Source organism: Rhinoderma darwinii, chromosome 9 (assembly GCF_050947455.1).
Source record: "Rhinoderma darwinii isolate aRhiDar2 chromosome 9, aRhiDar2.hap1, whole genome shotgun sequence".
Taxonomy (NCBI): domain Eukaryota; kingdom Metazoa; phylum Chordata; class Amphibia; order Anura; family Rhinodermatidae; genus Rhinoderma; species Rhinoderma darwinii.
Genome location: NC_134695.1, coordinates 23183239 through 23204837, shown reverse-complemented (window position 1 = coordinate 23204837; position 21599 = coordinate 23183239). Strand labels below are relative to the sequence as shown.

The window sequence follows — 21599 nt, the reverse complement described above, 5'->3', positions numbered from 1 at the left end:
AGGTGGCGAAGTCATGTTTTGGGCTGGAATCGAGGGGAGAGAGCTGGTAGGCCCCTTTAGGGTCCCTGACTGTGTGAAAATGACCTCTGCAAAGTACGTAGAGTTTATGACTGACCACTTTCTTCCGTGGTACAAAAAGAAGAACCGTGCCTTCCGTAGCAAAATTATCTTCATGCATGACAATGCACCATCTCATGCTGCAAAGAATACCTCTGTGTCATTGGCTGCTATGGGCATAAAAGGAGAGAAACTCATGGTGTGGCCCCCATGTTCCCCTAACCTCAACCCTATTGAGAACCTTTGGAGCATCCTCAAGCAAAATATCTATGAGGGTGGGAGGCAGTTCACATCAAAACAGAAGCTCTGGGAGGCTAGTCGGACATCCTGCAAAGATATTCAAGCAGAAACTGTCCAAATACTCACAAATTCAGTGGATGCAAGAATTGTGAAGGTGATATCAAAGAAGGAGTCCTATGTTAACATGTAACTTGGCCTGTTTAATTTTTTTTTTATTGAAAGAGCTTTTGATTTCTGTAAATATGACCTCTTGATGCTGCAAATTCAACAAATTACCATTTTAGTTCTCTTTACAACCTTTAAAATGTTTTGATCTCTGTTGTGCATAATAATTTGAAACAGTGCATTTTGAGTTTTTTATTTCTAAAAAAAAAAAAAAAAATCTGTTATCATTAGGAGATTTGTTCAATAAAATTCGCATTATACTCCAACGGTTGATGGCTTGAAGATTATACTGACTGTCATTTGCATCGACTATTTAGGAAAATCAGCGAAAAATAACATTTGCATAATAATTTGGAACGCGATGTACACCTTTTTTACAATAAACATTAAAAGAAGTCTCAATACATAAAATATTCACACATTCAGTATTGGCTCGGCTGTAATAACCTGCGCAACTATTTTTTTGCATCAATTTTTTTGCATGGAGGTTAAAGAGGCTCTGTCACCAGATTTTGCAGCCCCTATCTGCTATTGCAGCAGATAGGCGCTGCAATGTAGATTACAGTAACGTTTTTATTTTTAAAAAAACGAGCATTTTTGGCCAAGTTATGACCATTTTCGTATTTATGCAAATGAGGCTTGCAAAAGTACAACTGGGCGTGTTGAAAAGTAAAAGTACAACTGGGCGTGTATTATGTGCGTACATCGGGGCGTGTTTACTACTTTTACTAGCTGGGCTTTCTGAAGAGAAGTATCATCCACTTCTCTTCAGAACGCCCAGCTTCTGGCAGTGCAGATCTGTGACGTCACTCACAAGTCCTGCATCGTGTCGGCACCAGAGGCTACAGATGATTCTGCAGCAGCATCGGCGTTTGCAGGTAAGTCGATGTAGCTACTTACCTGCAAACGCTGATGCTGCTGCAGAATCAACTGTAGCCTCTGGTGCCGATGTGTCCTCGCTCGTCTGACACGATGCAGGACCTGTGAGTGACGTCACAGATCTGCACTGCCAGAAGCTGGGCGTTCTGAAGAGAAGTGGATGATACTTCTCTTCAGAAAGCCCAGCTAGTAAAAGTAGTAAACACGCCCCGATGTACGCACATAATACACGCCCAGTTGTACTTTTACTTTTCAACACGCCCAGTTGTACTTTTGCAAGCCTCATTTGCATAAATACGAAAATGGTCATAACTTGGCCAAAAATGCTTGTTTTTTAAAAATAAAAACGTTACTGTAATCTACATTGCAGCGCCTATCTGCTGCAATAGCAGATAGGGGCTGCAAAATCTGGTGACAGAGCCTCTTTAAATTCATCATCACACCACGCGCCTCACATCAGAAAATGGAAGAACTTTTTTTTATTATTATTACTGTTGGCAAAGTATCGAATTGTTATCGAAATGTCAATACTAAACGAAGTATCGGTATCGAAATCCAAATTCTGGTATCGTGAAATAGAGGGGGGGCTGTGTGGCACTGCCTACAAGGGGGGGCTGTGTGGCAGTATCTACAGAGGGAAGTGTGGGGCATAAAATGTACAAATTAAATTCATCCGATTTTAAAAACGGACAGGGAAAAAAAAAAACTGATGCAAAACAGGTCAAAATTGGCCGTTAAAAACTGCAACACGGCCCATAACAGAATCGGAACGGATGCAAAACGGCCGGGAAAACGTTTTCACTCGGACCCGGTCGTGTGAATAAGGCCTGAGGGTGCGTTCACATATATCAGTTGTAACCACATCAGTTTATTTGTCTCTCAAGTGATTACAACTGATGCAAAAATGTATCAGTTGCCATCAGGCTTTTTCACGGTTTTTACTACAAAACCATCAGTTGTCGTTAGTGGTCATCAGTTTTTACCACAATGGTCCACAAAATGGTGGTCTAGGCTCTGAATATGTGCCCCTGTATATAGTGCCACACACCCCCTGTAGATAATACCGCTGCACCCTCTTTAGTGCCAACCCCCCTGGTATATAGTGCCACACATGCCCCTGTAGATTATCTACTGGGGAGCTGTGTGTCAACGATGTGGACGTGGATTCCGCTTCAGGAGTTCCCCCTGATTTCACTGTCCATATATGGACAAAGACGGGATTCCGCTCCTGCAGGGATCTACAGTGACGCTAGTAGATAGAGCAGGGAGATACCTCCCGCCTCTGCTATAGTGCTAGCGGCACCGCCGGCCATGGGGGGTCCCGTCCCCCATCCCGACGGGCGCCCTCATGCCCGGAGTTGCCACTAGCAGCAATAGGCTGCTACAGCGGCAGCGACGCCAGTGAGTGAAGGAGCGCCAGGACGGAAAGGCGACTGCTGAGTCGCCGGGCCCAGGCGCTTCTGAAACAAGCAGGGGAAGGGAGCCAGCGCAGCCCGTCTGGAGCGGAATCCCTGGCAATGCTATGAACGGGGATTCCGCTCCTAGCTTATATCCACCTTCCCGCCGCACCCAGCCACCATTAATATAGATAGGATACGGCGCCGGACCTCCCTGGGAGCCAGAACCATTTTTAGATCTGGCGCCGCGCCACAACTGATGTCCTCCGTGCCAGAACAGATCCCATAGAAATTCAGGAAAACAGCAGCACAGCCACAAAAAAATTCTTCAGTGTGAAAGGACAACTCCCCAAACATGGGTGGTGCACGCAGCAAAGAATCCCAGGTCCAAGGGATACAATCAATACGCAATCGAAGAAAGGAACTGCAGCACTCAAGATAATCCAAAGAAGTGTATTTGATTTATTCACCAAACATAAAAACACTTGCAATGTTTCAACCCATGAATGGGTCTTTATCATGCTTGATGAAGATCCATTCATGGGTTGTAACGTTGCAAGTGTTTTTATGCTTGGTGAATAAATCAAATACACTTCTTTGGATTATCTTGAGTGCTGCAGTTCCTTTCTTCGATTGCAGATCCCATAGAAAACTATGGGATCCGTTTTAGTTTCAGTTTGCCTCCGGCTTTTCTTCAACACGCCGGAGGTAAAATGAAGTGGACGCCGGACATATATGAATGGCCCCTTACCCATCAGTGTAGGAACAGAAAACCTGCCTGGTTTCCCACCCAGACGCGCGTTTCAGGCCCAAAGCCTTCGTCTGTGGGTGGTGCCAGGGAGTCCAGAGCAACCTAATAAATATCAGCCAGCCAATTAGATGTGATCCTTCTCACCAGAAGTTAATAAAGTAGACAAATGATAAGGCACCATGCGTGCCCATCCTGCCTGGTATACGGACACCTGGACGCCAGGCAGCAACGTAAGACGCGAAAAGATCACAAGTGAGGCGCGTCAGCGGTAACGCCGGAGGCCGTGACTCCGGGCGGGATGAGCATGCATGCGCAAAACCCCTCTGCCCGGGCAGCGAGTCACTCACTACAGGGAGGAGCAAACAGCTTGTAAGAAATTACACTATGATTAACTCCACGTACATTCACTGTAACGGTGGTGAATTAACACATCGGTGGAATAAGTATAATGATATTCAAAGGAGATTACCACATTACAATAGACAAAACCATCATTGAATACAATGCAAAGCGCATCCCCATTTATATAACACACATATACATATATATATATATATATATATATATATATATATATATATAAGCTGTGCCCGTGACTTTGTACGCGCAGACCACTGAAACGCATACTCCTTGGACCATACTCAAAACAAAGTGAAAAAAAGAGAACAGACAAACAAACTTCAATCAACCTATTTTAAACCTTAAAGAGGCTATGTCACAACATTATAAGTGTCCTATCTCCTACATAAGGAGATGGGCGCTATAATGTAGATGACAGCAGTGCTTTTTATTTTTTTAAAAATCTATCAGGGGTGTGGCTAGGCGCACTGGCGAGCGGACGCACCTAGAGAGAGCTCCAGACCAGGTCCGTGAACACCGGGAGTTTACACCACTAACATGGGGAAAGCAAAGACCCGTAGCTCTCTCAAATGTCCGCAGACACTGGGCACATCTGACGTACCCATCCGCAACTTTTTCCAGCCGCTCCAAGAGCTGGCAGACCCGGACGAAGAAGGCGCCGGGTTCGTAAGCCTGCAGGCGCCATCTTGCTCGGACCACGAGGCAGAGGCGCCTCGTCCGGAACTGGAGCCGGACCCAGAGACCACCTCGGTGGACTCTGTAGAGGGTGAGTCGGCTCAAGCCACTTGCCCCGAAACACAGCTCTCCGCTACAGGGGAATTAGAGCAGGGTCTGCGTCATCACCAGCTCACGGGACAGCAGGGCTGGGCGGCGGCAGTTGCAGCTCCCCAGCCGCCGGAGCATGTGGCATCTTCCTCTACACTCTCCCCTGTGCAATATGTGTCGCCCTCTCCTGCTAGCCCGCTACTCTCTCCGATGCATCCAGGAGGTGCCGACAGGGGCCTGAGCCCACTGGCGAAGAAATCGCTCTACACACACCAGCCGAGCTATCTGCCAGAGAGTAGCAGGGAGCAGGGCTCTTTTTGTGCGGATGCAGCCCCCTTACCTGTCTGTGAATCGGGCCGTGATCCCCGTCGCCTCAGGCCACCTAAGGAGGATACGGGAGTGAGAACCATGCCGGGGTTGCCCCCTCCTGATGAGGCAGCGATTACCCTGAGGGGACATCCGGAACTACAAGCTCTACTTGCCCTCCTACCTACAAAGAATGACATGTCTCTCTTAGCTGCAGACCTTAAAGCAGCTTGGAGTCAAGATCTTCAAAGAGTAAAAAGGTGAGGTCACGGCGCTGCATGTCCGAGTAGAAGAATTGGAGGCGTTTAAAAGCCACATCTATAAATCCGTACAGAAGTTGGAAATGGTTACTGAGACCCAAGCTGCGCAACAACGTTTTCTGGCGTCACAAGACGACGACCTGGAGAATAGAAATAGAAGGAATAACATCCGAGTTCGCGGCCTCCCAGAAGCTACACGCACGGCTGACCTCCTTCCCACTCTTAGAGGAATCTTCAACAGCCTCATGAAGAAACCCGTGGAGTCCCACATCGAAATTGACCGAGCCCATCGAGCGCTCAGAGCCCGTAGTATTGATCCAAGCAGAACCCGGGACGTAATTTGCCGTATCTATTACTTTGCAGTCAAAGAGGAGATTATGCAACAAGCAAGGGCTCTTCCGACCATTGACTTCGATGGAGCAACGATCTCACTGTTTGCAGATCTTTCGCGGCACACTCTGCGACAAAGAGCACTCTTGAAACCACTACTATCGGTCCTCCAATCTCGGAACATTCCTTATAGATGGGGATTCCCTATCGCTCTCCACGTGAAATAGGGTAACACGATGGCAAGTCTTGCTGTACCGGAGGAGCTTCCTACTTTTCTACAAGAGCTAGAACTGCCGCAGATGTCCCTCCCAGCTTGGGAGGATTTCCTCCGAGAGCCGTCGGGCTCGCCGTCATCTGCCGCCTCTTGGGACTTGAGGATTGCTCTTGAGCGGCCATCCTCACCGAGGCCACCGCGCCTGCGTCGCAGACCCCTCACACCACCGAGACGACCCCGGGATCGCTAACTTTTCACCTATGCTTCTCTATCTACATCCAGTTGGTGAATATGTTGCTGTTGTTGATGTGATTGAATATCTATACCACTGTTTTTCTTTCTCCTCGATATGTCATTTGCATTCTCCTGTTTAATACGTTACTGTTTGATTTATGGGATAAGACCTGGTCCCTCGGAGGGGGTAATTGCTCGCTGGTCTACCCCCCCCCCCTCCCCCATCGGGTTAAACTAGTCTACTAGTAAAGAATTAGCGCGAGTGCGCTTCACTGTTAGATTACGCTGCTGACAGTATCTACTGTCGCCTGATCTTGTTGCTTTTCTTATCTTTTCCTTTCTTGTCCTCTTACTTTACTTATTTTTACATATTTTTGACGTGACAGACGAGGCATAGATTGATTGCCCCTTGGCAAGATGACTGATATAACTGTGGCTTCGTTCAATGTGCAGGGTTTTAATGTTCCCCAGAAGAGGTCCCAAGTCCTTTATGCAATGCACAAACAGAAAGCACATATTGTCTGCCTACAAGAAACCCACTTCCACACAGACCACTTCCCTGACCTGAAGAACAGATATTACACATCCATGTACCATAGTGCCAATCCCGAGGGCAAAACGAAAGGGGTCTCTATTTTTATCCACAAGTCTCTCCCCCACAAAGTCCTACAGGTCCAAGCGGACCCCGACGCACGTTTCCTCTTTATTACATGTGATATCGGGGAACAAATATACACGATTGCGAGTTTATATGCCCCAAATATAAACCAGGTTGCATTTTTAATTAAGACACTAGAGGTACTGCAAGTGTTCAAGAGAGGGAGCTTGCTCTTATGCAGTGATTTTAACATACCCCTTAACCCATCTTGGGATACCTCCTCTGGGAGATCTAGCATGGCACATAAACTGAATAGGATTAAGAAACTCTTCCATGATATGCAGCTCTGCAACGTATGGAGGTTGGCACACCCGTCGGACAGGGACTACACCTTCTCCCATGTACATAACTCCTATAGTAGGATTGACTACATTTTTTCAAATCATAGTTTGCTCTCTCAAATTACCTTGTCGGGTATTGGGAATATTTTGTTGTCGGACCATGCGCCTGTCTTCTGTGCCATCACCTTACTCTCCAAATCGAGGGGCTCTTTCACGTGGAGGCTCAATGAATCCCTCCTGCAAGACTCCTTATGTAAGCTTGATCTTGAGAGAGCTGTGGCGCACTTTGAACAGGACCATGCCGATGATGCCACCTCACATCGAAATAAGTAAACAGAGCAGGGAGCTGTCAAATCTCCCTGCTCTCAGCTGCTAGAGGCAGCTGAGGGCTGGGGGCATCCCTGCTCTGCCGGGTGAGATCGATATTAGTATCGATCTCACCCGTTTAACCCCTCAGATGCGGTGCGCAATAGCGAGCACCGCATCTGAGTGGTTTTGGAGAGAGGGAGGGAGCTCCCTCTCTCCCACCGACACCCGGCGATACGATCGCCGAGTGTCAGTGTCTCTAATGGCAGCCGGGGGCCTAATAAAGGCCCCCAGGTCTACCAGTAATGAATGCCTGCTAGATCATGCCGCAGGCATGACCTAGCAGATGCCTGTCCGTTTTAAACGGACAGGCATAATACACTGCAATACAGAAGTATTGCAGTGTATTATAATAGCGATCGCAGAATCGCATATTAAAGTCCCCTAGTGGGACTAGTGAAAAAGTAAAAAAAAAAAAGTTTAATAAAGTTAATTTAAAAAAAAATGTGAAAAAAAAAAAAATGAAAAACCCACTTTTTCCCCTTACAAAATGCTTTACTATTAAAAACCCAAAATAAAGTAAAAAAGTTACACATATTTGGTATCGCCGCGTCCGTAACGACCCCGAATATAAAGCTATTACATTACTTAACCCGCACGGTGAACGCCGTAAAAAATTAAATAAAAAAACAGAAAAATTGCTGTTTTCTGTGAATCCTGACTTTAAAAAAATGTGATTAAAAAGTGATCAAAAAGTCGCATCTACTCCAAAATGGTACCAAGAAAAACTACAAGTCGTCCCGCAAAAAAAAAGCCCTCATACAACTGCATCGGCAAAAAATAAAAACGTTACGGCTCTTCAAATATGGAGACGCAAAAACAAATAATTTTGAAAAAAAAAAGCGTTTTTACTGCGTAAAAGTAGTAAAACATACAAAAACTATACAAATTTTGTATCGTTGCAATCGTAACAACCCGCTGAATAAACGTATTGTGTTATTTATACCACATGGTAAACGGCGTAGATTTAGGACGCAAAAAAGAGTGGCGAAATTTCAGATTTTTTTCTATTCCCCCCCAAAAAAAGTTAATAAAAGTTAATCAATAAATAATATGTCCCTCAAAATGGTGCTATTAAAAAATACAACTTGTCCCGCAAAAAACAAGACCTTATACAGCGATGTCGACGCAAAAATAAAAGAGTTATAGCCCTTGGAATGCTGCGATGGAAAAACGGAAAAAATAGCCTGGTCATTAAAGGTCTAAAATAGGCTGGTCATTAAGGGGTTAATGACCAGCTCCATTTTTCAGTTTTTGCCTCTGCCTTTCAGCAGCCATAACTATTTTTTTTATTGACGTGGCTGTATGAAGCCTTGTTTTATGCGGGAAAAATAGTATTTTGTTTTTGCGTGGTTTGGAAGTAGAAAAAATTCACTATGCAAGTTATATATTTTATTTTTACCGCGTGAATATAGTAAAAAGCAATTCTCAGCATTGTGGTTTTTTTTGTTTATTTTTTATCCTGTTTGTGTTTCACGATAAATGACCTGTTAAATTGGGGCCCACCTTGGGACAGGCATTTGCGGTCGTGTTGATACCGAATATGTATACTTTTTATTTTATGGAATATATGGGGAATAAAATATATTTTATTTAAAATGATGACTTTTTGGATCTTTCTTTTTATGACTTTTTTTTTCATCTTATTAAGGGATAACTTTATTTCCAAAATTATTTTTTACTTACAATGTATTAGCATACCCCTGTATGGACAGTGATGTCAAGCGCTTTCCCAATGCAGGAGTCCCCCCAGAAAACTTGCGATGCTATCCATATATTGACAGCGGCATCAGGGGCTTCCCCGGGCTTAGAGCTTAAAGTAGCACTGTGCCCAGGGAGTCCCCTTGTAAGGGCCATGATCAGTTTTTAACGGTGTCCCTAGGATTGATTTATGAAAAATGGCTGTTAACCCCTTCCCGACATTTGACGTATCCATACGCCAAAGTCGGGTAGGGGGAAGTATGGAACGGGCTCACGGAGTGAACCCGCTCCATACGATGTCGGTGTCGGCTGTTTGTTACAGCCGACACTTCAGAGTAACGAGCGGAATCGCGCTGGAGCGCGATCCTGCTCGTTTAACTCGTTAAATGCCGCGGTCAATAGCGACCGCAGCATTTAAATCGTTAGAAAGAGGGGACGACCCACTCTAACAGCTCATCGCGCCCCCCGCAACGCAATCGCGGGGGGGGGGTTGATGGTTGCTATGGCTGCCTGGGGGCCTAATGAAGGCCCCCAGATCCGCCATCTTTGTGCACCTATTAAGCCCTGCCTAAACGAAAAATTAGTTAAATAAAGTTTTTTCTTTTTATTTAAAAAAAAAGTTAAATTAAAAAGTAAAAAAAAAGAAAACCTTTTCCCATTTCCCCCCTAGAGCATAGTAAAAAAATTAATAAACATAATTGGTATCGCCTCGTCCGTAAAAGTCTAAACTATTACAATATATCATTATTTAACCCGCACGGTGAACGCCGTAAAAAGATAAAAATTGTAAACGCCAGAATCACAGTTTTTTGGTCACCTCATCTCCTACAAAAGAATTAAATAAAAAGAGATCAAACCGTCGCATGTACCCCAAAATGGTATTATTAAAAACTACAGCTTATTCCGCAAAAAAATAAGCCCTCATACCACTTAATCGACGGAAAAAGAAAAAAAGAGTTATGGCTCTCGGAATTTGGCGACACAAAATACATTTCCTTTTTTTACAAAAAAACTATATATATTAGGTATTGCCGTAATCGTATTGACCCACAGAATAAAGTTAACATGTTGTTATAATTGCACAGTGAATTCCGTAAAAACTACGCGCAAAAAACCATGGAGGAATCGCTGTTTTTTTCATTTTCTACCCCACAAATAATTTTTTCCCCATTTCCTAGTACATTATATGACACAATAAATGGTGCTATGAAAAACTACAACTCGTCCCGCAAAAATCAAGCCTTCATATGACTATATAGACGGAAAAATAAAGAAGTTATGGCTTTTGGAGGGTGGGGAGGAAAAAACGAAAATGAAAATCTGAAACCGGCTGCAGCGGGAAGGGGTTAAAAGCGGTTCCATTGAATTCTAAGAGGGTCGTCGGGTCGTGAAAACAGACAAAATTGAACACGTTCTATTTTTTGACGGCCAGTCCTCTTGGACTATTAAAAAAAACTGCTGTGTGAATACACCCACAGAAATTCATTGTTCTGAAAATGGCCATGTGACAGCCATTAAAAACGAAGGTGCAGAAGCGCTCATCTGAACGCCCTGCAACTTTGGATGTGATCAGCGCCCATCGTCAGGATGAAGATGGTTTACATAGAATGTGATCTATGTGAGCAGTCTTCAGCCTGACGATGATCGCTGATCACAGCCAAAAGACCAAAGTGCTCAGATGAGCGCTTCTACACCTTTGTTTCCGCAATGGTGTGGGTCTCAGAGCCCGGTCCCCCACCGATCCAAACTTTTGATATGTCCCTATGACATATCAAGTTTGATATACATGTAGTTCCTAATTAAAGTGATGGAAGGAAATGGTAAAGTAATATTATATACTTGCAGAGAAATTTCACCCATAATACATCTAAACATGATTGATATATTCAACATGAGGGATAGGGGTTGAGTTACCCCTAAATGCCTTTTCATGGTTCATAGCTATGCAGCAAGTTCAGCATTCTAGTGTCTCTGCATTCAATCGCTCTCAGGGCTCCTTGTTTCTCTATGAACACAGTCTGCACTAGATATATAGGGGTAGCCAGGATAATGAAATAATAACATAAGAGATAAAGTGAGTGTGTGTTTTACTCATGAGAGATGCTATAAAGCTATACATCGAAGGCCCCGTTCACATCATGTTTTCGCCCTACGTTTAGCGTGCACGTAGGGAAAGCTCCCTACGTACACGCTAATTGTGTCCATAGGGCTCCATTTGCCTGACAAAGTCGAAAAGCTTGTCCTTTTGGCCTCCGTCGGGCTGGTATACATGGGTATACCTTTTTTTGGAGAATGGAAAAACGTAGTATACTACGCTATTCCTTCCTGAGGGATCCTGCAAAAAAAAAAGGAGTATACTTTTTTTTTTACATGGGAGCCTATGTGTGACGGATAGCGCACGGCCCGGGTATTCCGGCCACAGAAAAGCCCCTGACGTCACTGTCCATGTATGGACAGTGATGTCAGGGGCTTTCAAATACAGAATCCCCGGCCAGAGCATCAGTCACGCTCTGGCCGAGCACTCCGGGACTGGAGAAGCCCCTGACATGAGTGACATCAAGAGCTGCTACAGCAGCGGAATCACCAGACAGAGCGTTGCCGACGCTCTGGCCGAGGTTTCCAGCATCTCAAAGCCCCTGACATCACTGTCCATACATGAACAGTGACGTCAAGGGCTTTCCCAAGACATGAGTGGCCGGCCAGAGTACTTGCAATGCTCTGGCCGAGACTCCATAGTTGAAAGCACCTGACATCACTGTCCATATAAGGACAGTGACAACAAGGGCTTCCCCAGGCTCAGCGCCCAATGTATCACTGTGCCCGGGGATTTTGGGCGACGTATCCCACCGCACGCCTATAGAGTGGGATACAATTGTAAAAAATATTCCACAGCACTCACTTGATCAAATTCTTTCCACTTCAATATTGAGAAGAAGATGCAAATTCCATGTCCAGAAATCCCATCCAGACAGACAACCCGTATAGATAAGTTGAGGACAGCATCAGTATGGCAAAAATAAAAGTGTTTATTAACATCCCAAATATATCAAAAACAGCTACGTTTCGACTCCGCAGGAGCCCTTCTCAAGAATGAGTAAGGCTCCTGCGGAGTCGAAACTTAGCTGTTTCTTATATATTTGGGATGTTAATAAACACAATTATATTTTTGCCATACTGATGCGGTCCTCAACTTTTTATACAGTGGGATAAGTCAGTGACTTCCGTCGGAAGTATACGTGCGGACTCCAACGTATACCTCCAACGGAAGTGGAAAAACGTGATGTGAACAGGCCTTATAAAGCGCACCCCTCATTAACGGAAAAGACACAGGAAATCCCCCTCCCCAGCACAATACTGTATATCTCAGTTACCACAGTTTAAAGGGGGTTTTCCCAGTCCCTAAAAATTTATGACCTATCGTCAGGATAGGCCATCAATAGCTGATCGCTCAGGGTCCGACTCCTGGGACCCCCGCCGATCAGCTGTTTTGAAGGGGGTGCAGTGATTCACAGTCTTGCAGCCTTCACCAATTCACTTCAATGGGAGAAGGCTGCAATCCTGTGAATCGCCGATACATCTGTGTCGTCGATTCACAAAGAGCAAGTAGAAGTGAAGGGGAAGCCGTGTTTGTACAAGTGGATAGGTCATCACTTGTCAGAAGGAGGAAAACCCCTTTAAGTTTTGGAGAACCTCTTCATGGAAATAAGCGGATCTGTAACAAGAGAAGAGATCTTTGTACACATTATTATTTATAATATGCTTTTTTCCCCCTCTAAAAGCGACACCTGGGCCTACCTGACTACCAGAATCCGGGGCCTCAATTAAGAATTCTGCAACGCTTCTGTATCACAGCCCACAGAGACACTTTCCGACCTTCAACCACGGGCAACTTTACCATGCGACAGAAAGCATTTTTGACAAGATAGCTTATTGGACGCTAGGAAAAGTGGGCGGAGCCTCGACAATCGTCATGCACCTATCAATACCCTCGACGAGAGCCGGCTGCGCAATACTCGCTTCTCATTGGACAATCTGTTCCAATACGTCCACTTCCTACAATGCCGACTGGCTGGAATAGCGAAGTATAGGAATGGAAAGTAGGGGAAGCGCAATAGGCACAAACGTTGGCGTAAGTGTGCGATGGAAGGAGACATTTAAGTGTAGCTTGAGCTCCATCCTTCAGGCTGACAGGAAATACAAATGTATGCATAAATAAGACGAAACGGTGATAGTGTTATGAAAGCAGCTACTGAACACAGTTCAGTTCTCAGTTTGAGCCAGAGTTATAAATGACATAGCTGTTTTGTGACAGTCTGTGGTCTAGGTGCATTGACAGATATTCCCCACAGTCCTGCATGACTATTACTAGATAGCTCTGTAGCTAATCTTTATCTACAACCTGGCGCCTATTAGATTAGGTAGGAGATAGGGAAGTATGAAACTGGTGACAGCCTCTTTCATGAGGGACTTGCTCTGAGCTCTTTACCCTTTTTAATGTCGCAACAAATTGCGGCATCACAAAGGAGGGAAATTTCCATTGCCTCCTGATCGCCTGGTGAGATCGCCAGGGCTGGCGGTTTTAGGGTATGTTGAACCAAGGCGGCTATGCTGAGTAAAAACACACACCATATCTGCCCTGGCAGCCGCAGGGAATTCTCCCTGAAAAACTGCACCAAATTGTGGTGCAATTTTTTGCCCGGAACGTCCGCTGTGGAAAACTGGCGACGCGTCCCAATGTCATCCTGCAGCCCAGCCTCCAGGGATGACGTTTTATCCCATTTGAACGCAGGAGCAGAGAATTATGGGTAAGTTGACATTTTTGTGGAGGAATTGCAGCTTTTCCGCCGCAAAAATTGCAACAACTGCTATTCCACTGAATTCAATGGGAAAAACCCACAACAAAAAAAGCAGCGGTTACGCAAATATAATTGACATGCTGCGGATTACAAAAACACACAGGTCAATTTCTGAGCGTTTTTTACACTTATCGTTTACGCAGCGTGTGCATGAGATTTGTTCAAACAGCGTAAACACAACGGAATTAGCGTCCACATTTTCTGTACGTAAATTCCGCAGCGTATTCAAGTAACAGCAAAGTAGATGAGATTTAACCCCTTCCCGACATTTGTCGTGAGTATACGTCAGGGAAAGCCAGTGCTTACGACAAATGCATGGCACTGGCTCAGAAGCTGAGTCGGTGCCATCATCCCTGGATGTCAGCTGTATCTTACAGCTGACATCCTGCTGTAACGGCGGGGACCGAAGTTAGTTTCAATCCCCGCCATTAACCCCTTAAATGCAGCCGTCAAAAGCGATCGCTACATTAAGGCAGGATTCACACGACAGGGTCCCGCCCGAGTGTCGGCCGGTAAAATCGGCCATTTTGCCCGGCCGGTTTGCATTAAGTTTTGCATCCGTTCCGGGCCGGGCCGATCTGGACAGTGACATCAGCGGCAACTCCTGAAGGGGAATTCCCATGTGTTCGGGGATTCCGCTTCAGGAGTTTCCCCTGATGTCACTCCCCAGATATGGACAGAGACATCAAGCGCTCTGTCCAGGAGCGGAATCCCCGAAAACACGGGGATTCCGCTCCTTCAAGGAGCTAAAGTGGGGCTAGCACATAGCAGAGCGGGCAGATACCTCCCTGCTCTGCTATAGTGGCGTCGCTACAGTAGTAGCAGCAGCAGCTGCTAGCGGCGCCATGGAAGGTGTCACCGGGCCAGGGCGCTTTTAAAACAAGCAGGGGAAGGGAGCCAGCGCAGCGCTCCCTTGCACCTGCTGTACACCCCGGGCCTGCCACACAGTGTACAGCCATTCGTCCGAATGGCATCAACTCCTCCTCCTCACATGCACTCTGCGCTGTGAGGAGGAGGAGATAGAGCGCAAGCGACGGAAAACCCGGCCATCACTCGGGACACATTCCGGTGATGGCCGTGTATTACCCGGCCCCATAGACTTCTATGGGAGCCGGGTACCCGGCCTTCAAAAAATCGGTCGTGTGAATTAGGGGTCTATTATTCCTAATGCGGCCGGGTGCCGATTTATGAACGGCCGGCACCTGGCCGGGAAACCCTGTCGTGTGAATGAGGCCTTAAGGTGTTTGCAGCTCATCGACACCCCAGCAATGATGGCGTCGGCTCAGGAGATGAGCCAGCGTCATCAGCGGTGGATATCAGCTGTATGGTACAGCTGACATCCACCTGTAACAGCAGGAACCAGCGCTAGCTCCGATCCCTGCCATTAACCCCCCAGATGCAGTGATCGCTGCATCTTTGTGGTTGTCAGCAGATCGGCAGCTGTGCTCTGCAATCGCACGACTGCTATTATGACACCAGGAGACCTAACAATGGCCTCCTGTTTGCCATTACAGAAGCCGATTAGGCCCTGCTCGGTGGCGAAGCCTAATCGGCTTTCTGTCAGTGAATGACTGACATTAATACATTGCACTATGTAGGTAGTGCAATGTATTAGAAAAAAAATCTGACAGTTGGACCTTCAAGTCCCCTAGTGGGACTAAAGTAAAGTGAAAAAAAAAGTTGTAAAAAAAAAAAAGTTTTACGTAATAAAATAAAACACAATCGCCCTTTTTCCCTTATCAAGTCCTTTATTATTGAAAAAATAAATAAACCATACATATTTGGTATCACCGTGACCGTAATGGCCTAAACTATAAAAATATTATGTTATTTATTCCACGTGGTGAACAGCATAAAAAAAAAAGTAGAAAATAATGCCATAATTTCTGGTTTTTGGTCACTTTGCCCTACAAAAATTCAAATAAAAAGTGATCAAAAAGTCGCATGTATCCAAAAATGGTGCCTATAAAAACTATAGCTCGTCTCGCAAAAAACAAGCCCTCATACAGCTCCGTCGACGAAAAAATAATGCTTCTCACAACATGGCGACAGAAAAAATACATTCTTTTTACAAAAGTAATTTTATTGTGCAAAAAGTTGTAAAACATAAAAAAGTTCTATAAATTAGGTATCGCCGGAATCGTACTGACCCGCAGAATAAAGGTAACATGTAATTTATAACGCATGGTGAACTCAGTATAAAAAAAAAACTATGCCAGTATTGCTGTTTTTTGGTCATCTTGCCAAGATAAAAAGTGATCAAAAAGTTGCATGTACCCCAAAATGGTACCAATAATAACTACAGCTCGTCCCGCAAAAAAACAGCCTTCATACCACTATGTCTATGAAAAAAATAAAATTAGTTAAGGCTCCAATAAGTCAAGAAATAGAAAATATGCAGTTGTGCAGATCAGAGAGGAACATTTTGTCTGTTTCAAGAGGCGATTTATCAGGGCCCTAAAATTAGGGAACCAGGAAGGGGAGGGCCCAAACATATCTGCTAGATGCGAGGGTGCCCATATTATACCAGGACAACACTTCCCAGCAAAATTCCCCAAACTGCAAAGGTGCGGAGTATGGACCAAAAGGGGGATAAGTAAAGACACCGTTTATCAGTGCGACACTGGCTTGTGCAGAAAGGATTGTGTCACAGCGTAACAAATATCTATGGATCATTTTACTGTTTACCCCATCATTATACCACCTGACTATGCCCCTGATGTACTCTGCCCAGCTTACATATGCCCCCACATTATAAACGGAAACACCAGCAATACTCAAACAAATCTACTACCAAGTAAAATCTACGCTTCAAAAGCCAAATGGTGCTCCTTCCCTTCTGAACCCTACTCTGTGCCCAAACAGCAGTTTCCTTCCACATATATGGCACCGCCATACCCGGGAGAACCCTTTTAACAATTTTTGGTGTATGTCTACAGTGGCATAAGCTGGGCACGACATACTTGCCACTGAATTGGCATATCTGGGGAAAAATTTTAATTTTTACTTTGCACCATCCGCTGTGCATTCATTTATGGAAAAGATCTGTGGGTGAAAATGCTCACTATACCCCTTAATAAATGCCTTGACGGGTGTAGTTTCCAAAATGGGGTCACTTCTCAGGGGTTTCTTTTTATTATTTCACATCAGAGCCTCTGCAATTGTGAACCAATACTTTGTAAATCGCCAAATTAGGCCTCAATTTCGCATGGTATTCTCTCACTCCTGATCCCTGTCAAATGACCAGGCAAAAGATTAGGGCCACATGTAGGGTGATTCTAAAACCGGGAAACACAGATTAATAATTAGAGAGCGGTCTTGTTATGGTGACACAAGCTGGGCACCACATATTTGCATATCTATGGAAAAACTCCCATTTTCACTCTGCAATATCGAGTGCACACTAATTTATGCAAAACACCTGCGGGGTTAACATGTTCACTACACTCCTAGGTGAATACCTTGAGAGGTGTAGTTTCCAAAATGGGGTCACTTTTGGGGGGTTTCCACTGTATTGGCATAGCGACCAGAAACCAATCCAGCAAAATCTGTACTCCGAAAACCAAATGGCTCTCCTTCCCTTCTGAGCCCTGCCGTGTGCCCAAAAATGAGTTTATAACCACATATGGGGTATTGCCGTACTCGGGAAAAAATGCTTAACAAATGTTGGGGTTCTTCTTCTGCATTATATTTTGAGAAAATGGAAAATTTTGTGCTAAATCTACGTCTGATTGGAAAAAAAATGACATTTTTATTTTCACTGCCGAATTCAAATAAAATCTATGAAACACCTGTGGGGTCAAAATGCTCACTACACCCCTAGATTAATTCCTCAAGGAGTGTAGTATCACAAATGGAGTCCCTTTTGGGTAGTTTCCACTGTACTGGTATCTTAGGGGCTTTGCAAAAGCGACATGGTGTCAAGAAACCAACCCAGCAAAATCTGTGCTCCAAAAGCCGCTCCTTCTCTACTGATCCGTGCCATGTGCCCAAACAGCAGTTTATGACCACATATGGGGTATTTCCATACTCCAGAGAAGTTGCTTTACAAATATTGGGGTTCTTTTTTTCCTTTATTTGTTGAGAAAATGAAAAATTCTTTAGCTTTAGCTTTGTCTTATTGAAGAAAAAGGATTGTTTTTATTTTCACTGCCCAATTCTAATAAATTCTATGAAACACCTGTGGAGTCAAAATGATCACTACACCCATAGATGAATTCCTCAAGGGGTGTAGTTTCCTAAATGGAGTCACATTTTGGGCGTTTTCACTGTTTTGGTCCCTCAGGGGCTTTGCAAATGCGACATGGCCTCTGACAACCATTCCTGCTAAATTTGACCTCCAAAAGCCAAATGGCGCTCTTTCCCTTCTAAGCCCTGCCGTGTGTCCAAACAGCTGTTTATGACCACATGTGGGGTACTGTTTTACTCGGGAGAAATTGTTTTACAAATTTTGCAGTGCTTTTTCTCCTTTAGTCACGGCCTGCTTCCAATAATTTCTGCAATAAACCTGTAGAGTCAAAATGCTCACTATACCCCTAGATAATTTCCTTAAGGGGTGTAGTTTTCCAAATGGGGTCACTTTTGGGGGATTTCCACTGTTTTGGCACCGCAAGAGCACTTCAAACCTGACATGGTGCCTAAAATATATTCTAATAAAAAGAAGGCCCCAAAATCCGGCCGGTGCTTCAGTCCATTACCACACTAGGGCCACATGTAGGATATTACCTAAAACTGCAGAACCTGGGCAATAAATATTGAGTTGCATTTCTCTGGCAAAACCTTCTATGTTACAAAAGAAATGGATTAAAAATTAATTTTTGCAACAACAAAAAATGAAATTTGTAAACTTCACCTCTACTTTGGTTTAATTCCTGTGAAACGTCTAAAGGGTTAAGAAACGTACTAAATGCTGTTTTGAATACTTTGAGGGTGAAGTTTTTTAAATGGGGTGACTTTTTGGAGGTTTCTAAAATATAAGGCCCTAAAAGCCGCTTCACAACTGAACTGGCCCCTGTAAAAATAGCCTTTTGACATTTTCTTGAAAATATGAGAAATTGCTGCTAAAGTTCTAAGCCTTGTAACGTCCTAGAAAAATAAAAGGATGTTCAAAAAACTATGCCAATCTAATGTAGACATATGGGGGATGTTAATTAGTGACTATTTTGTGTGGTATTACTATCAGTCTTACAAGCAGATACATTTAAATTTAGAAAAATGCTAATTTTTCGCCAAATTTTGGTGTTTTTCACATTTAAATACTGAATGTATCGAGCAAATTTTGCCAGTAACATAGAGTCCAATGTGTCACGAGAAAACAATCTCAGAATCGCTTGGATAGGTGAAATCATTCTGACGTTATTACCACATAAAGTGAAACATGTTAGATTTGAAAAATGAGGCTCTGTCAGGAAGGTCAAAAGTGGCTAAAGAGGGAAGGGGTTAAAGAGGTTCTGTCACCAGATTATAAATGCCCTATCTCCTACATAATCTGATCGGCGCTGTAATGTTGATAACAGCAGTGGTTTTTATTTTGAAAAACGATCATTTTTTCGCAAGTAATGCGCTATTTTAGATTTATGCTAATGACTTTCTTAATAGACAACTGGGCGTTTTTTTACCTTTTTACCCAGTGGGCGTTGTGGAGAGAAGTTTATGACTGACCAATCAGTGACAAATCAGCGTCATACACTTCTCCCCATTCATGTCCATTTGTACTCAGCACAGTGTGATCTCGTTCAGCTGCTTCGTGTCTGTTCGGCTTTTTTCGGAAAGCCGATGTATCAGAGTACGGGCTCATAGACTTTCTATTGAGTCCGTACTACGATATATTAATTTCCGAAAAAAGCCGAACAGTTACGAAGCGGCTGAGCGCTCACACGAGCGCTTCAGCTGCTTTGTTCTAGCGATTGGTGGAGGTCTCAGTGCTAAGACGCCCACCAATCCAAACTTCTGACATGTCACTGTGACATGTCAGAAGTTTGTCAAACGTTTAGCTACACTTTAAACATGAGATTTGTGGGGGGAAAAAAGCAGAAAACGTGCTGAAATGAACCTGCGGTGCGGATTCTCAATCTGCAGCATGTAATTTTCAGTTGCGAAAATGCTGCACTGAAAAATCGGGAGAGAAATTCTGCAGTGTGTGGATGTAGAGCCCTGGGCCCAACAAAGCCCTAACAGCTGCCTGTGCATTTTATATGCGCAGGCAGTATTTCAATGAAATACATAGGTATTACAATGCATTATAATGAAAAAATAATATGTAAAACGAATTGTTGTTTAATAAAATAATTTGTTAAAAAAAATAATTAAACATGCACATCAGGGGCAGATTGGGAGCTTAAAGTGGCCCTGGAAAAAATCTAAAAGTGGCCCCATGTTGTGGGTGGGGCCAGCACAAATAGGCGGAGTCACCAAACCATTAGCTGTAGCCACATTGGTCATAGAGCTTATAATGCAGCCTTAGGGTATGTGCACACACATAATCAAAAACGTCTGAAAATACAGAGCTGTTTTCAAGGGAAAACAGTTCCTGATTTTCAGATTTTTATTAAGCGATTTTCGCTGCCTTTTTTACGGCTGTTGTTGGAGCTGTTTTTCTATAGTCGATGAAAAAATGGCTCCAAAAACGTCCCAAGGAGTGGCATGCACTTCTTTTTCGCAGGTGTCTTTTTACATTCCGTTTTTTGAAAACGAGGTGTAAAAAACGCCCCATCGGAACAGAACGCTGTATTTCCCATTGAAATCAATGGGGAGATGTTTGTAGGCGTTCTGCTTCCGTTTTTAAGGTGTTTTTTGAGGTGTAAACGCCCCGAAATACGCCTGAAAAGACTCCGTGTGAACATACCCTTATTATCATTGTCAGCATTGGCCTGTGTTCACATTTGCATTGGACAGTCTTAGTCGGCTTTCACACCACCGTATTTCTATCAATATAATGTGTGTCCTAAGAAAGCTCCCAGGAGATGCATTAAACAGTTTACAAAACGGATGTCTCTGCTATCCGTCCCCCATAGGCCCCCATGTTAAAAAAACAACAACACATACATATGCATGGTATGGTGCAGCCTTTAAAGCTATTCCATGCAGCAAAAAAAGAAAACTTTTTTAGCCTTCGTTGGGTTTATGGATCCATTTATCGTATGTGTCAGGAGCTTTTCCCGCCACATACAGTAAACTAATATAAATACCATGGTGTGAAAGAAGCCTTATAAGCTCCAACTGCAGGGAAAAAAAATCGTGACCAAAATAGAGCAGCATGCTGCACTATATTGCCCAGTAAAATGCCCGGCAGCAAGTGGTAAAGGTACTATGGGGAACAGAAAGTGGCAGGGAGGTCTCATGGGGTGCAGAGGACACTGAAGAGGATTTTGAAACTTTATTTGTGGTGGGGGACACAGATGGTGGCAGGGGCTCTGGGAGGAGGGGGAGAGAGGCATAGAAGGAGACAGAGATTAAGTAGGGGGCCAGGGAGGAGACTGAAGGTGAAATCAGGGCTGTATTTAGTTTATGTTGCCCTGGGCACTTTTAGTGTGTAGATCGCTGACATTGTGGCTCAAGTGCTGGACCTAGGAAACAGTAACTGTAATAATTGCTTTGCTTTTTTATGTGTTACAGGTTGGGTTGTTGGACTACTTCGGATTTGAGGACTACTTCAATGATGGCATTTTTTTTTTCAAAATGAGGGTTGTGTGGGTTTTTTATTTCAATAAAATATATTTTTTCAACGTGTTTTTTTAAACTTTATTACTACCGTCTTAGTAATGGCTGCTGGATGATTGA

General features: G+C 44.1%; 1 protein-coding gene across 2 annotated transcripts in view; it reads right to left on the bottom strand.

Moving 5' to 3' along the window:
- Positions 1-12895, bottom strand: part of MRPL11 (mitochondrial ribosomal protein L11) — a 78695-nt gene extending 65800 nt beyond the window's left edge. The window contains exon 1 of one of the 2 annotated variants that reach the window (XM_075837367.1): positions 12760-12895. The gene's annotated coding sequence lies outside the window, so the exon portion shown is untranslated. The remainder of the gene's footprint in view (positions 1-12759) is intronic. The other variant, XM_075837368.1, reaches the window with a different exon arrangement.
- Positions 12896-21599: the final 8704 nt, after the last annotated feature.